Source organism: Grammomys surdaster, unplaced genomic scaffold (genome assembly GCF_004785775.1).
Source record: "Grammomys surdaster isolate TR1022 unplaced genomic scaffold, NIH_TR_1.0 146, whole genome shotgun sequence".
Taxonomy (NCBI): domain Eukaryota; kingdom Metazoa; phylum Chordata; class Mammalia; order Rodentia; family Muridae; genus Grammomys; species Grammomys surdaster.
In genome coordinates, this window is record NW_021604604.1 from 9853097 (window position 1) to 9870140 (window position 17044).

A 17044-nucleotide genomic window follows, 5' to 3' on the forward strand; every position below is an offset into this window, starting at 1 on the left:
TTTCTTTCTTTCTTTCTTTCTTTCTTTCTTTCTTTCTTTCTTTCTTTGTTATTCAAATATAATCTAACAGGGTCAAACTGAAAAAGTAAACTTCAGTTGAGAAAATGTCTCCATCAAATTGTCTAGTAGGCAAAAGGTCATTGAGTATTTTCTTGACTGATGATTTACTATTGTAGATGCCGTCCCTGAACAGCTGGAATAAGAAATCAGTCTGCACAGGATAGTAGTTCTATTCCTTCATGACCTCTTCTTCAGTGCCTGCATCCAAGTATATGTTTGATTTCCTATCCTGAATACCATGTACTGTAATGTATAAGATGAAATAAACTCTTTCCTCTCCAAATAAAAAGAAAATTAAAAAGAGAGAGAGAGAGAGAGAGAGAGAGAGAGAGAGAGAGAGAGAGAGAGGAAGGAAGGAAGGAGGGAAGGAGGGAAGGAAGGAAGAAAGAAAGAGTTGCCTTGGTAATGGTGTCTATTCACAGCAATGCTCCTCACTAAGACAGAACATACCCACATTTTAGAACTATTAACAGCAGAATAGGAAAGTTGTATCTTAAAATCAAAGTCCTGGCAACACCAATTTGTGCTGCTCACAGAAAATGTTTCTTCTGTTTTCTGCCCTTACAAACTCCACAGCCTCCCTGCATGGCAGCCATTGATATTTGAGCACCAGTTTTCTCCCTCTTATATGTAGGGTATAAACAGACATTTGTTGATAAAAGTACTCTTTGCTATTTAAAAAAAATGAAATTGGATCTCTTTTAGCCTACCCTTTCTGGTGAAAACAGATGTACAAAATATCCAGTTATCCTAAAAGTGGTGGGTACTACCTGGACGGTGGCCTTCTGTTATGAGTGTTTGTGTCTGTAGGTTTCCCTGTGCCTCACCTGTACTTTTGAGGTACTGTGATCTGAAAGGCATCCTTTTCGTTACTGGAATCATTCCTTTCTCCATCAGACTACAGTACTGATATCTTTTTAAAATTGTGTTTTTTGGGGTTCAGTGGTTAAGAGCACTGTCTGACTTTCCAGAGGTTCTGAGTTCAATCCCCAGCAACCACATGGTGACTCACAACCATCTGTAGTGTGATCTACTGCCCTCTTCTTGCATGCAGGTGTATATGCAGATAGAGCACTCACACACATAAAATAAATCTTTTTAAACTTTTTGTCTTTTATACAGTTATTGGTGTGTGTATGTGTGTGTGCGCACGCGCCCGTGTGTGTGTAAGCATTATGTGTCATAGCATATGTGAGAATGGCAGAGGAGAACTTGTAGGAAACACCCCTATCAGACCATGTGGATTGCAGTGGTGATACAGGCCTTTAGGCTTGGAGCAAGTGCCCTGACTTGCTAAGTCATCTCTCGAAGCCATGTCTCTGACCCCAGACTATAGTATCAGTGACTGAATAGGATGCACAGCTGTCAGTCAAGGGGCCTCTGATGCCTCCTGCTGTGTTCAGTTCCTGATTGTTGATAAGGCACTTGCAGAGATCAATGGAATTCCTTCCCATCATCAGTCATAGTAAATAATAAAAGTTTAGCCAAGTCATAAATGTAAGTCTTAAGATAAATAAAGCCAACTCCAGTCATCATTATCGGTCTTAGGATCCCGTTCCTTTCTTACTTTTTTAATGCAGTGCTAAGAACAGAACCCAAGGCCATGTGCACGAGCCACAAGGTCTCTACCACTAAGTTCACTCTTCCGGCCTCCTCTGAAAACTTTTAATCCACATTAGAGGAAATGGTATATCTGTATCCACACGGTTGTTCATTTCCGTGGAAACAAAGATAAAGTTCATCTGTGAACAGAGATAAAGCACAGTGGAATGTACAGTTTGCTTTTGTTGACAAGTTAATCTCTCACACAAAGAATGTGTTCTGGAGTCTAGCACAAGCTTTAAAAGGCTGAAATCCCTTCTCAGCATCAGGATACAAAACAAATGACTTTGGCGGTTTTGGTTTTTGGCTCTCAGTGTTTGTTGCACAAAAGGGCATATCTTCTGTAAAGTGTTTAATTGCTATTTAAATTTTCATAATGTCATTGGCCTACGTGTTGTTTTTCTTCTATTTAAAAAGCTGTCGAGGGGGTTGGAGAGCTGGCTCAGCAGTTAAGAGCACTTGCTTCTCAGTCGTGAACACTGGAGTTCAGCATCCACATCAGCCTGTCCACGGCCTTCTGGATCCCCACATCCAGGGGATCTGAACAGACTCTTCTGCCACATTCTCACACTGGAATACCCCCCCCCACACACACACACACACGCACACGCCACATGCACACACATACACGCCACATGCACACACACACACTTGAAATAATTTTTTTTAATTAAAGAAAATTGAATCCTGTTAAAGGACTCCATGATACAGTTTCCATGGGAACAACATCCTGATGGACTACATGAGACTTCAGTGATGTAGCTGTCTGAGCGTCACTCATGTCTCTCTAAGGTACCCCTCAGATGGTTTGGTAAGCAAGCCCAAGAAACTCACTGGTTCCCTAAATTGAAAATAAAATTAAAAGTCCTTTATGTATGTGGTAATTTTTTTTTAGTGGAAAAAAGTTTTTTTGCACAAACTTACTAGCAAGATAGATTCTTAAAGTGGCATTTTTGGTATAATTATGTTATTATTAGTTCAACTTTATATTCTTTTACTAAGTGATAAATGAGAACACTATTGAAGCGAGATAACATCGTGGACCGTACATATTGATCTCTCCTTACAGTGTAGGAGGCTGAGTCTATTTTTACCCTTATCGTGAGTCAGATTTGTACAGAATTCCTGCCACAGCATGGGAGGTGGTGTCTCCCTGAGCTGCGGGATTCTCAACTCACTTGGCCTTGTAGGCATAAGGTGTATTCAGCCATTCCCAACACAGGCAGAACTATTATCTTGGCTAGGAGTAAAACTTGCCAATAAAGTATGTGCTTATTGTGAGTGAATTTTGGGGCTCTATGCCTGTACTCCGAAAAAGACCCTCACCACAATAAGAAGAAAAATATCCAGAGAGCAAAACCAAACACTGCCCTGCTAGCAAGCTAGGTATAATAGGTGTTTGGGGCTCCCATGCCATGCAGTCCTCAGCCTTTCTCAGGGTAAGCTTTCAAGCACAAATCCACATCCTTGGTTCACTCATTTCAGTTAGCCAGAAGCAGAAGCCAAAAGGCAAGGTTAGTCCATTCCAGAACTATGGATTTGGATGGATTAGATCTTTGTTCTCATTTTGCAGATGTTGGTGGCCACATACTAGGTTTTAAGGCCTGAAGTGTACCTCCATCATGGCATCAGTCATGCTAAGGTCTGGGGGCCTGTTACAGTAGCAACATGTATACTAGCTGTTAAAACAATTCATTAAAAAATAAGGGGAGGGTAAGGAAATAGCTCAAAGGGTAAAAACATTTGCTGTGCAACTATAAAGACCTAAGTTCAAATCCCCAGCACGCACATAGACATGGCTGTGAACATGCCTATAACCCCAGCTCTGGGAGTAAGTTGTGAGGGGAAACAGGAGGATCACTGGGGCTTGGTGGCTACATCCTAAGTTTCATTCATGGGAATGAGGGCAGAGTGACAGTAGGACATTGGGTGTCTCTGTGTACCCACCCATATACACCTCATTCACAGAGAGACATGAGAGGGGGGGGAACTGTGATGGAGACGGCAGGGATATGGCAGAAACTGCCTTACCTGAGATAGGAACTGTGGGCTCTGTGGATGAACAGCTCCAGCAGCCCCCATTGTCCTGTAAATAGTGTGAGGAACACGGTTCTTCAAGGTCAGCCACTTCGCTTCTGTTTGGCTTTAAATCTCTCTTCAAAGTTCTGTAAATGAACTGTGGTGTTGGGCTGTTCTAGTTAACGATTCCTGTAGGTTATAAACAGGAGTGAGGTTGGTAATGTAAGGGGCTATCCATCAGCTGAGAAAGAGGAAAATTTAAACCCATCATCACAGAAGCATGTTTAAAAGTCCAGGGTTTGGATTTTCCTATTTCTCACTAAAAAAAGATTTGTGGAGGCAGTAGAAAGTCCTTGCAGTTAAAATCCCCACAGAGGGATCTTTACAGAGACACTGTAGACTAGCCAGAGCCAGCCTAATGTAGCCGTGACATCTGGCGCACTTACTTGTATGGATTCGAGGCATGCTGGAAAGTCAAGTTATTCTCCTTGCTCAAGTTTTTCTGTTCCCTGATCTTCCGTGTGATAATTGCACTCCAAGATCTTGCCACTACAGATAGAGGCAACCCAGCTGCCAGCCTTCCTCCCTTGATGGACTGATACCTTTGAAAACCATGAGCCAAAGTAAGACTTTCTCTTATGCTGTTTCTGTAAGATGTTTTGTCACATCTGCAAGCCTTAGTTTGGGGTTTCTAGTACTGTGATAACCCCATGACCAAAAGTGACTTGGAGAAGAAAAGGTTCATTTCACATCACAGGTTATAGTCCACCATGAAGGGAAGTCGGGGCAGGAACTTAGGCCAGGAACCTGGAGGAAGGGACTGAAATGGAGCACAGACATAGAGGAACACTGCTTACAGGCTTGCTCCCTGTTTTAGGTTTCTATTGCTGTGAAGACACCATGACCATAGCAACTCTTATAAAGGACATCATTTAACTGGGGCTGGCTGACAGTTCAGAGGTTTAGTCCATTATTGTCATGGTGAGAGGCACGGCGGCATGCAGGCAGACACGTGCTGGAGAGGTAGCTGAAAATTCTACATCTGGATCGGCAGGCTGAAGGAAGAGAGACACTGGGCCTGGGTTGAACATCTGAAACCTCAAAGCCCACCCACTGTGACACACTTCTCCAGCAAGCCACAGCTACTTCATTAAGACCACAGTTCAGGGCCCATCCCACCCACCCCCACCAAACTATCACCCTCCTCTGGTTTGCTCAGGATGTGTTTTATACACTCCAGGACCACCTGCCCAGGGATGGCAGCACCCACAGTAGGCTGAGCTCTGCCACACCAATCATTAATCAAGAACGTTCCCCCAAAGGGTTGCTGACAGAAAAATATTCAGGAGGAAAAATTTCAATTATCGTTCCCTCTTAGATAACTCTAGCTTGTATCAAGTTGTAAAAATAACAAACAAAACAAAAAAAACAAACAAATGAAACAAAAGCAAACAGACAGTGCCCCCCCCAAAAGCTAGGACAAAGGTAACCCCACCCCACTTTCTTGTTTTACAAGTGTCTTGTAGTGTGCCCCACTCTTCAGGAATTTTATATACATATACATATACATATACATATACATATACATATACATATACATATACATATACATATACATATGTATATGTATATATATGTATATATACATATATATATGTATATATTTATATATAAATCAGGGTGGATTGATTAAGAGACCATGTGTGACATTTACATCTATGATATAACAAATTAACTGAGAAATTTTGATTCATTTCTTGTGTAAATCTCAGGCGATCTTCCTAATGGTGGCCAGTGTCTGGGATCCAAGTACCTACCCCCCTCACCCCTTGACTATCGTGGAGGGTTTTTGCTTTGTTTTTTAATCCTTTATTTTCATTTGCAAATGCAAATGGCCCCCTACCCAAAAGCCATGGTGTAGGCAAGTGGGAGAAGAGAATACTATATGAAAAGATAGGATTTTGCCAATACAGTAAGATGATTGTATCTATAACAGACCCAAGGTTTCTATCCTATCCCATCAACCATTCCGGGTGAAAAATATTCATCAAGCAAATTTGGTTCATAGAAATGATGCCTTGGTGCACTGCAGTGCCATCTAAAGCAGTATACAAAGTGCTAAGTGTATTCTATAACAGGATTTAAAAATTATTTTTATTCTTGCACAATTTCACATATGTAGAGACAGACAGACATACACGAAGTACTTTGATCATATTTCCCCTCATGTTCCTCTTCCACCAACTCCTTCTTTCACGTTCATGTCTTCTTCTGGCACTGTATTTAATGAGGGCTGCCTGCACGAGCATGGGGTGATTGAGCAAAGATGGCTTACCTGTGGCTACACCAGTGAGGATTACGACTCCCCTGCCTCCTCTAGCAATCATTAACTGCTCAGAGCTCCCCGTGGAGGCTTGGAACCTTTTGAGCCCCATCCCAATTCATAATGGAATGCTACAAAAGTGTTTTCTTTTAAGTTAATGAGAAACTCGACTAAAAACTAGCCTGAATAATAAAGGTACTGTCTGTTGGTTTATGAGACTAAAAAGCCAAAGGCTTTTAAGTTAATAAGAAGCTCCACTTAAAGCTAGCTTCCATGATGAAGGTAGTGTCGGCTTGTGGGACTAAGAGCCAAAGTTATATCCTTGGCTTCAAGTGATGGTTGATAGTATCACCAAGGGCCCTACCTTCCTTCTCTGTGTCTCCCTTGCTCTCAAGTGGCATTCTGTCTGTTCTAAAATGGCTCCCAGTGTGATACTAACATGCTTTCAGTAGGTCATAGGGCCATATATACCCTGTTCCCAGCATCCTCTAAAAGGGATGCTTCATTTATCCTTAAGGCCATTGACCGGTTCATTATTCTTTTATATTATTTATTTTTTTATGTGCATTGTGTGTGTGAGGGAGTCGGATCCCCTGAAACTGGATGTGAGCTGTCCTCTGGGCACTGGGAATTGAACATGGGTCCTCTGAAAGAACATTCCAGTGCTCTTACTTAACAGCTGAGCCATCTCTCCAGCCCCTGGTTCATTATCCTTACTAGATGTCACCTCTGGAGCCAAGTCTAACCCTAAATGGAAACCAGGAATAGCCATTACTAAAGCTCTCCCTGCTGTTTCTAGCTGTCCATCATAGCTGACTGGCCAGGATAAATTATTCATATTTCATTCAAATTAACACACCCACTTTAAACTTACAAATGCAGATCTGTTGAAAAGATGCATTCTTGCCTCTTGCTCCCCTAGTGTTGTGGCTCTTGGCCTTTCACCTTTTCCTGTACAAGTCACTGTACTTCCTCCTACCCATGCCTGTTAGAATGTTGGTGTCTCAGTGACAGTGACTCACCATACTATCCCTGACTCACAGTGGGAGCTTTGCCGTTGCTCTTGTTTGGAACCTGATGAGCCACATGGTCTTGATGGAACTCACTCGCTTTATAAGGTATTCCGAATGTTTCCTAGGCTACTGTATCTGTGAAAAGCAGCCTAGCAATGGACATGTGATTGCTGATCCCAACCCTGATAGAGGTGGGGATGGAGGGTGGCCAAGGCTCCTGGTACCCTGGATGATAATCTGGTTTTGCTAGACATTAAAATTTGAAAGAAAGATGCTTGCCAAGGCAGGAGCTTTTTGCAATACAACAAGTTCCTGGAGCTAGATTGGAAGTAGAGGCAAAAGAAGGTAAGGAAGTCAAGGAATCCAGTGAAAAGGAAGTATCATCAACGCAGTGGAGCAGCCAGATGCCCACACTACTGTGCTTCGGAAAACATGCACTTAGCATGATTCTCTTTCATGTGAAGGGGCAGTTACATGGGGCATCTGTGTTACTATGCCTCAGGTATTAAACTCTAAGGCATCCGCCTACTCTTGTTTATATAGTTGCTTAGTTCCTGGGAGAAACCAAGGATCTACCTTCTGTCTACCCACCCATCCATTTATTCTTGAGGTATGATCATGCTATGCAGTCAAGGCTGTCTGGAACTATGAATTACTTCAACAGGCTTCAATCTCATGATCCTCCTGCCTCAGCCTCCTGAGTGCTGGGATCACAGACACACACACCCATACTTGACTTTTTAATATTTGTTATTAAAAAGATTTTTCATAAAGACAGTGGACATACCTGGTGGGTTTAATCAATGACTGCATAGTTATCTCTGCCTAAGCTGTTGTGAACTGGTTTCCCTGTTAAGATAAAGTGAACAAGGTCATCTGTTATAGTTTCCTGGGAGTAATGGTCACTAGCACTTGGCGAGCACTTAGCACAGGTCAGCTTCTGGTTTTAGCAGACAGCTTATTTGCCTTGGTTGCTATGGAGTCAGGCAGCTTGTCTACAGTACCACAGCTACAAATGGGCAGGAATGAGTTTGAAGCTAGATCCAGCTTCATAGTGTGGATCTCTGTGCCACATCACTTCCCAGAGACCTTGGGATTTTCAATGGGAAGTTCGATTTAAAAGTTAAAGCTTGTTTTATAATGTGTGTGTACATGTTTGGTGTATGTACACATACATGTACAATGAGTGTGTCCGTGTATGTTGAAGACAGAAGTTGCTATTAAATATCTGTCAATCAGGCTCTACCTTGTTTTTGAGACAGGTCTCTCAGGGAACCTGAAGCTCATAGTTTTGGCTAGAAGAGCTGGGCAGTGAGGTGCAGGGATCGTCCTGTCCCTATCTTCCCATTAGGCATATAGGAGTATGTCATCATGCCTGGCTTCTTATGTAGGTGCTGGGATCTGGACCCAGGTCCCTATACCCATATAGCATTTTTACCAACAGAGCCCCAGCCTGGAACTGTAAATATTTTAATCAGTACTTCAGAGGAGAAGAGGATAGATAATTATTGATATTCCGTTGTAAACAGTGAAATCTTAGTGGTGAATGTACACTATGTGCCTTGGTCCCCAAGAGGCAGCCACTTGAGACTTGTTTTTAACTACCTACTGATCCTGCTCCAGCAAACTAGCTATGGGGTAAAAAAATGGGGGGTAGGGGGTAGGAGAAGGCAGGAGGAATGGAAGTCTGTCCTCAGATGACACTTGCAAGTTATTAATAGAACACAAAACAGAAGAATTTAAACTGTAATGGAAAATGATTCTTTCTTTTACAGAACAGTTCATCATCGATTGCTTAATCCTGTGCATCCATAGAGTGTTTACAGTGAGACTGGGCATAGATATATCTCATCTGTATTAGGCTAAAGTCAGAAGTGTGATTTAAGAGCAGAATCCAAATTGATCATTATTTCAAAATGGGTGTGGGGGCTGGGCATAGCAATGCATGCCTGTAACTCCTGTGCTCAGGAGACAGAAGGATCATGAGTTCAAAGCCAGCCAGTGATGTAGTGAGTTAAAAACCTATGTTATATAATCCTGTCCCTAATTTAGAGAGAGAGAGGGAGAGAGACAGAGAGAGAGAGAGAGAGAGAGAGAGAGAGAGAGAGAGAGAGAAAAACAAGAAGGAGAGGAGAGGAGAGGAGAGGAGAGGAGAGGAGAGGAGAGGAGAGGAGAGGAGAGGAGAGGAGAGGAGAGGAGAGGAGAAAAATACTAGTGTAGGAGGTGAGGTTTCAGGGGATTAAACACAACACAGGTGGTGGACATGAATTCAGAACCCCAGAACCCACCTAAAACCAGGTATAGTTATACACATCTGTAATCCCAACCCTCCTATGGAGAGATGTGAGGTAGAGGCATGAAACTTCCCAGAGGTTCACAGACCAGCTAGCCTAGCCTACACAGTAGCAATGAGACCGTCTCAAAACAGGGTCAAAGGTAAAAACTGACAACCGAGATTGTCCTCTGACCCCACACACATGTCATGGTATGTTTGCTCACACACTCGAACACACACACACACACACTAAATAATAGGAAATGAATGTGAAAAGATAGAATGGTGCAACCTTCAAAGCAGTTTCTCTTCCCTGTACGGACATCTTTGCCCAGGTCAGAACAAAGTCATTCTGTCTACAGCCTTAACAGTCAGCATCATTCACCACTCACTTTCTGACCTGACTGGACGTGGAACCCAGGCATCCATCATCATCATGAGTGAAGACAAGAAGAGTGAAATGTAGAGATTAAACAAAGATATGGGATGCTCACTTTGGCAGCACATATACTATAATTGGAACTAATCAGAGATTAACATGGCCCCTGCACAAGGATCACACACAAATTCGTGAAGCGTTCCATTTTGGTTGTGGTGGCATATGCAGGTAGGATTTGTTGAGGGAAGCCAGCCTGGGCTACATATTTATGGGGTTGGGGATTTAGCTCAGAGGTAGATCACTTGCCTAGCAAGTGCCAGGCCCTGGCTGGGTTCAATCCTCAGCTTTGGGGGAAAAAAAGAAATGGGATACGCACTCCAGTGTCAGAGCTGAAGGCTATGGGCATGCCCCGCATAGAGCAAGTTCCGTGAGGCTTTGAGTCCCAGCTGTGAGAAATACCCTAACTTAGGCTATAGGTCTATAGTGCTGAGATTCACAGAATGGCCTAGAGAGGAGGCAGGCCTCGAAGGGTGCTGACATTGAGACCCACAGAGCAGAAGGGAAAGACTGGGAGAGAAGGACTGAAGCCCAGGCAGAATCATGGTGGCTTGGGGGAGGGAGGGGCAAAGGACATGGCCGAGGGGGTTACTTTCATGGCAGTAAAATGGAGGGAGTGAGAGCTGATTGCTCAGAGCACAGTGGGTTGCCAAGCCAACCAGGAGGGTCTGTGGCCAAAGTAAGCATTCTAGCCCTTTCCAGCCCAGTGCCTCTGGCTTTTAAGTCTCATAAACAGACACCACTTTTATTGTATAAGCTAGTTTTGAGTTGAGCTTCTTATTAAGTGTAAAAAACCGTGTTGTAAGAGGTGTCTAAGGTAGGCTTTTCTGCTATGTTCATGGGACGGCACTTGGACTGTTTCTGCAGCATTGTCTATGAGATGATAAGTTTGCTTACTAAATGGTTTTCCCCAGAATGGCTGATACGGTAAAAAACCCAGCTCTATTACAGATCGGATCATCTTACTATGCTGTCAAAATCATGATGCTATAATAAAGTTTTCTCTTTTAATCCCACTTGCCTACACTATGACTTTTGGGAGGAGCCATACAATAAAAATTAAAAAAAAAAAAAGATAAAGTTGAGAAGGTAGGAAATCTCAGCAAGGAATGATCAGCAAGGGGAAAGAGCTGGCAGGTGTTCAGATCCCAAAAATTAGCACAAATATCTTTAGTCCTTATTGTGTGAAGTTTTAAGCTACCACCTTTTGCTCTGGGACCAGTGACCGAGATACCAGCCCCCATCCATAATCCCTGAATCCTCAGACAAAAGACACACACACACAGTTTGTTCCTTTATAATTTGCCTTCTTGGCCCAGTTGCTGGGCACTGATATCTCCAACCTGGAAAAGTGTTCCCTTACCAATTTATTATCTCCATCTTTCCACCTGCTCTAAACTTCAGTGGCTAGTCCCACCTGGCCCCTGTCAAACATCCTTGGCCACCCGCCCAGCTCCCTCATACACACACCCGGAGACCTCACATGGTTGCTGTGTTCTTCTCCCGCCAAAGCATGCCAGAAACTCCTCTCTCCTTCCTTGTGTCTGCTTTTTCCTCCTGGGATCCAGAAGTCCTGCCTGTACCTTCCGCCTAGCAATTGCCCCCGGTTTTCTTTACTAACAAATCAAGAACCAGTTGGGTAACAGGACCTTAGCATCAGAAATGCTACCTTCAAGTCTTTGTTCATCATCCTACTAATAAAACAAGAACAGTTACCTGTAGGAAACTTGACAACAGAAATCCTGACAAAATCATATATATATATATATATCGATCATCTTGGCTAACTCCTTGGCAGTTTGAGAGTGATAAGCACTCCTAGCTTGTTAGATCCACCAGTACCCCACATGGGACTGGGATTGGTACCCATGGCAACACAGTACACAGCAAGCAGAACTTCCCCCACCCCCCAACACACACCCAATCCACATGTCACACTGCCCTTGGGAGTTGAAGTCTGTGTTTGGAGAATTGGTTTTGTTCATAAATTATTGTCACCAGTTGAACTTGTTGGCAATTAGTTGTTTTAATTAAACATTTTATAAACCATACAAGTGCAACAACTACAGTAAATTTTCTTGAGAATACATTGGAGTTTTGAAAAGACTATAAAGATCAGACATAGTGTGGGTATTTCACTTCACAGTAAGATTGGAATGAGAGTAGTCATAGAAGACTGGAAGGCGCCTACATCAGACTACACTACCCTACCTTTTAGACTTCTCTGTGCTCTTTGGAAAGATCAATTGGAAACTGTAGTCAGTGCTTTCTGTATATAGAATAGAACCCCACTAGCTAAAAGGGGGAGGGTGGACAGGACGCTCATCAAATTCTGTGTGTGTCTGCATCTGTGTGTGTCTGCATCTGTGTGTGTCTCTGTGTGTGTATGCATATTATGTATGTATATGTGTATATTAACAATAATCAAACAGAGGCTATCTGGTGTCTGTGTGTTTGTGTCTGTGTGTATCTATTTGTATGTCTGTATGTATTTATGTACATGTGTATATTAACAACAATCAAACAGAGGCTATCAAGGGTGTGTGTGTGTGTGTGTGTGTGTGTGTGTGCTTGTATGTGTATGCGCATGTGGGCATGTGGAAGGGCCAGAACTTTTGAGGCAGAATCTTTCGCTGGCCTGGAGGCCACAGAATAGGCGAGGGCTGTCTGACCATCAGGTTCTGGATTCTGCCTGTCCCTGCCTCCCAGTATTGCAAACACATGTCAACAGGGCCAGCACTGTTATATGAATTCTGGGACTCTAACTCGATTTCTCATGCTTGTATGGCCAGCCATCACCTAAGTCCTCAAGTTGTTTTAGCCAGTTTGTTCATCTTGGAACAATTTGCCATGTTCATGAAGTACCCTTAGCTTCTCTCAAGCCTTGTCAGCTAGATTGCTTTTTTCTACTCTGTTCCAAGGCTGCAGATGTGAGATATATGTGTTAGATTCGAGAAATTGTTAACAGATGTTGCTGTTGTGTCTCCCATCCTGATAGTAAGAATGTAATGGGCTGGCTTGTGGGTTCTTTTTGTTGTTCTTGTTTCCAGGGCGCCTTTCCCCCTCACCCTTGAATCTAAGGCTTTGTAATAATTACTTGTGGTTAAATGAATTTTATGGCATCAATCAGAAACCTCTAGACATGCCTTAGGTGGATGGGTGTAAGTGAAGTTACAACTGAAAGCCAGCTGGGTACATGAGACAGCCCACACAGGTAGGAGACCAGAGGGTGATGGAAGTGTTTTAATGCTTATTAAAGTCGTCAGAAGTGTTCTAATGCTTATTAAAGATGATCAGTCACAAAAGAATATGGTTCACATTTTGAATTTTCACATTATTTTGTGTTATCAAAATAAATGAACAATGTCTTCCCCAAAGAAGAAATTAGACCTCTTAGGACGTGAAGACGAAGCCAGCTCTGCAGAAGGCAAGTCCACTCTGAGGGTGTGAACAGGAGACCAGACTTGGGCTAGACAGAAGCTAGTTCTTAGCTGGGCAGGACACAGGAAGATGGCTCTGTGTTCTATCCCTTGCTGTTCATGGTCAAGCGTGTGTGTGTTCACCTCCATCGCACATTTGGAGTGAATGTACAGCTCACATGATCACACTCTTCAGAAATTGGCTGGCTGCCATCCTTTCCATTTTTGATGCTCCTTTTTGAAGTGGCCTGTATCCCATGTGGACTTTTCCAATGATGTATTCTTGGTAGCACAGAAAGGGGGAGCACTCTTTTAAACTGTGCTGTGTAAGCTTTCTTTCTTCCTTCCTTCCTTCCTTCCTTCCTTCCTTCCTTCCTTCCTTTCTTTCTTTCTTTCTTTCTTTCTTTCTTTCTTTTTTTAATTGTTGAAAGTAGATTATATACTACATAACACTGGAATCCTAACATAATGGTCTTTTCTTCCAACTATTTAAGTGTAATCATAACAGGGAGGTTATGGTTCCTCTGACTGGGATAGTCTGATTCAGAACATATATACACTGGGCTATTTTAGCCTGATGCCATTCAAATGCTTTTGAATTCGCTGTCCTTCTCTTAATTCAGTATGGCACAGAATATAAGTATATTTCTTATAATGAACTGGCTTCTTGGGTAGATCTGTTTCCCAGTAGAACATTCTCGTCATCTGATAGTATTATGGTCTTTTAAAGGAGATAAGTTTTACCTGCAAATGGAGACGTTGATATTTTGCTTTTATTCCCCAGTCACTGACAGCTGACTGACAGAGGTAAGGATCCTGGGGCCAATCTCTATGAAGACAGACACTGATGTGGATTTAACACTCAGAGAGGTCATGTGGTAGCCGTCTTCCTTTCTGTGTGCAGCCATTTTTCACACTTGCTGTTTGAAACATGAATAGTTACTGTGTAATGGTTCGGGGAAGAGTGGCCAGTAGTACCAACTGGTGATTGATGTGCTTGAGTGCCTGTAATGTCCTGTAATGTCCTGATGAAAGTAACTTGACCACCTTCAGCAGAGTCTCTACCTGGAGCCAGCTAGTTGAAGAGTTAAGCTGTTTCCTTTAACTCCACAGACTGAATTTAGCATGGATGGAGTGTGGTGGAAATGAATTAAAATAAAACCACCTTTTAAAATGTGTTTAAGATGAATAGGACTGGTTTGAATGTTGGAGAGCGTTCTGGAAAAGAAAACCTGGTAGAGAATCAAATGGAAGTCCCTTGGCGGCCGACTCTGCCTCCAGCTGCCTTCATTTATTGAACAGCTGTCAAAGAAAGCAAAGCATTATTTGTGCATTAGAACAATTTCAGAAAGCTGTTTTTAACTCCCAGTGGTGGGTTTTTTTTATCAGCCTTCTAATCTCTGCAAAGGTTTTCAAAACTGTAATGACCCGTGCTTGTGTCAGGCATGAGGTTACCGCACAGTACCACATGACACAGTTAGTCACCTGTGCGAGGAATTATGACCATTAGAATTTTATTTCCTGCGGAATTTTGTGCTGTGTCACATAATCACATATAGCTGGTTTGGCCCAAACTCAGCAACAGTATCTACTATTTATTTCTCAGAGACATGACAAATGTACAAAACAGGAAACCGTGCTGGATGTAACTCATGCATAACAAAGGGCTCAGAAAGAACTACAGGGTGAATTTCTGTCCTGGACATTGCATCTTATAGTTGGGTTGTGCGGATGCAGTGTTGGGAATTTGTAATGATATGAAATATTTCCAATGTGGCGCTTCCTTTTGACTTGATACTCAATTTATTTGCATGAATTCTGGGAGTAAAACCCAAACATTATGTTTGCAAGGCAAGTAGCTTACCAACTGAACTGTCTTTCCAAGCCTGAGTTACCTTATTTCCTATTGAAAGATTTTTATACTTTTTATTGTAGTATTTTATATGTATGGGCCTTTTGCCCATGTGTATGTTCATGGGTCACGTGTGTGCATTGCCTGTCGTTGCCAAAAGAAGGCAGCAAATCTCCTGGGACTACTGTTGTGAACCACTGGATGGGTGCTAGTAATCAAACCCAGATCCTCTGGAAGAGCAGCAAGTGTTCTTAACTGGGGAGCCATCTCTCCAGCCCCCACACTGAAAGCTTTAAATAGTCATACTTGAAATGTTTCAAAGAATAGCTGTCATCTGGATTAGTTTTCCCAAGTAATGAACTTGAACATAAAGGGAATTCTTTCACGTGGGGGATCTTCTTGACTCAGACACACAGTGGTCAAGTATAAAGTACCCCTGTGTGAACGCCCTAGTGAATGTCAAGGTCAATGACATCTACTCCTGTCACAATGCCATTAGCCCTCAGCTATTCATTCTGTCTAGTCTTGATCTATTGAACAAAGTGAAAGCTGTCTGATTAACAAGGCTCTTCCATGGTCCCACTGATACTTTTCCCTCTATGTCCCATACAGTATTAGTTTAATTATTTGGAAATCCTAGAAGAGTGTTATGTTCATGGCTACTACACGGTCAATAAAGGTTAACCTAAGCTTTACATTTTATAATATCTAAGTATCGTTACGTCCTCCATTCTTCTGTAACTAAAGGTAATACTGATAGAGAAGTGTTTTGTCAAAAAAAAAAAAAGAGGAACACATGTTCTCTCTTTCCTGACATCCTTATATTAAGGTGTTGTTTGTTTGAGGACTGCAACCTTTCCTCTCTGCTTTCCTGCTCTCTCTTGTTTGTCTGGCTTCCTCTCAAGCCTCCTCTCTCCTCAACAGGCAAAGGTCTGTGCATTTCTCCCAGGGAACTGTCACCATCTTGCAATTTTACTCCAGTGTCCTCCACACCTGTTTGGACAAGTTACTAGGCATAACATCTACTAGACAGGAGTGGTTACCAGCTTCAATGACAGCTCGGTTTTAAGTCCCTCTATCACTCTGGGCCATTTCAGGACCCTCCGGGGAGAGAGGATCAAGACTTCGAATATGTGCATTTCTGAATTTGATAGTGGGTTTCCCTCAGTTGCTCTCCAAAAGGCTTAGTCTGATTTGTATTCCCACCAGGTGTGACAGTGGCGCTGATACTCTGCCGCAGTTCTGTCAACATCGTGTATCTTCAGGATTTGATTTTTGCTCAGTTGGGTGAAATGTTGCATCTTATAGAGAGTCTCTTACACTAGGAATATCTTTTTCTGCGATTCTGCCTAGGTCTTTCCTCCTATAGAAGTTGTGGAGGAATGAGGCTGTGTAGAGGAAGCATCCTTTCCCTCACCGAGTGAGCATCTAAGGCTAACACTAGCAGAAGCCAGACACTGTACCTCAGTCTCCCTTCACAACAGCAAGACTAAAAGAAGCCTTCATTTCCTAGGCCCTAGGGAAGGGCAGCTAACACAAGTGCAGGAGAGTCAATGACATGATGGTGGAGGAAGCCAGGTGCTTCCCTTCCTGCACTGACAGATTGCCAACCTTCATTCCAGTGGTAGCTTTGAGGTCTGAACAGAGGATCTAGTCTTTTATTAATCCAAGAGCAATCTGAAACTAAGTCAGGTAAACCGTATGTACTTGGTCAGATGCTCACTGCCTGTGTATCAATAAAACTATAAACTACAGATTCACACTAGAGGTCTGACATCATATCTACAAGTGAGGTTTTCTGTCTGTGTGTATGTGTGTGTGTGGGGGGGGGAGTGTTTATACACATGGAGGTGCTTGTGTACATCTGTGTACATGTGGCAGGCGTGAGGGGACTGGAGGCCAGATGTTAACATCAGGGGTCTTCCTCAGTCTCTATCCACAAGGCCTCTCATCGAGCCTGGAGTTTACAGATTTGACTAGTCTGTACGGTCAGTCTCCCCTCTGCCTACTCTCAGACTGACTGACAGCAAGCTTCAGGGGTCTAC

General features: G+C 42.8%; 1 protein-coding gene and 1 non-coding gene across 2 annotated transcripts in view; both read left to right on the forward strand.

Annotated features, from left to right (window-relative positions):
- The window catches only part of Fam171a1 (family with sequence similarity 171 member A1), a 119719-nt gene that overhangs the window by 28059 nt on the left and 74616 nt on the right, over nucleotides 1–17044 (forward strand). The window lies entirely within an intron of this gene.
- LOC114619099 lies at nucleotides 9779–9882 on the forward strand. Its single transcript, XR_003711062.1, has one exon. It is a non-coding gene; the product is annotated as a U6 spliceosomal RNA (small nuclear RNA).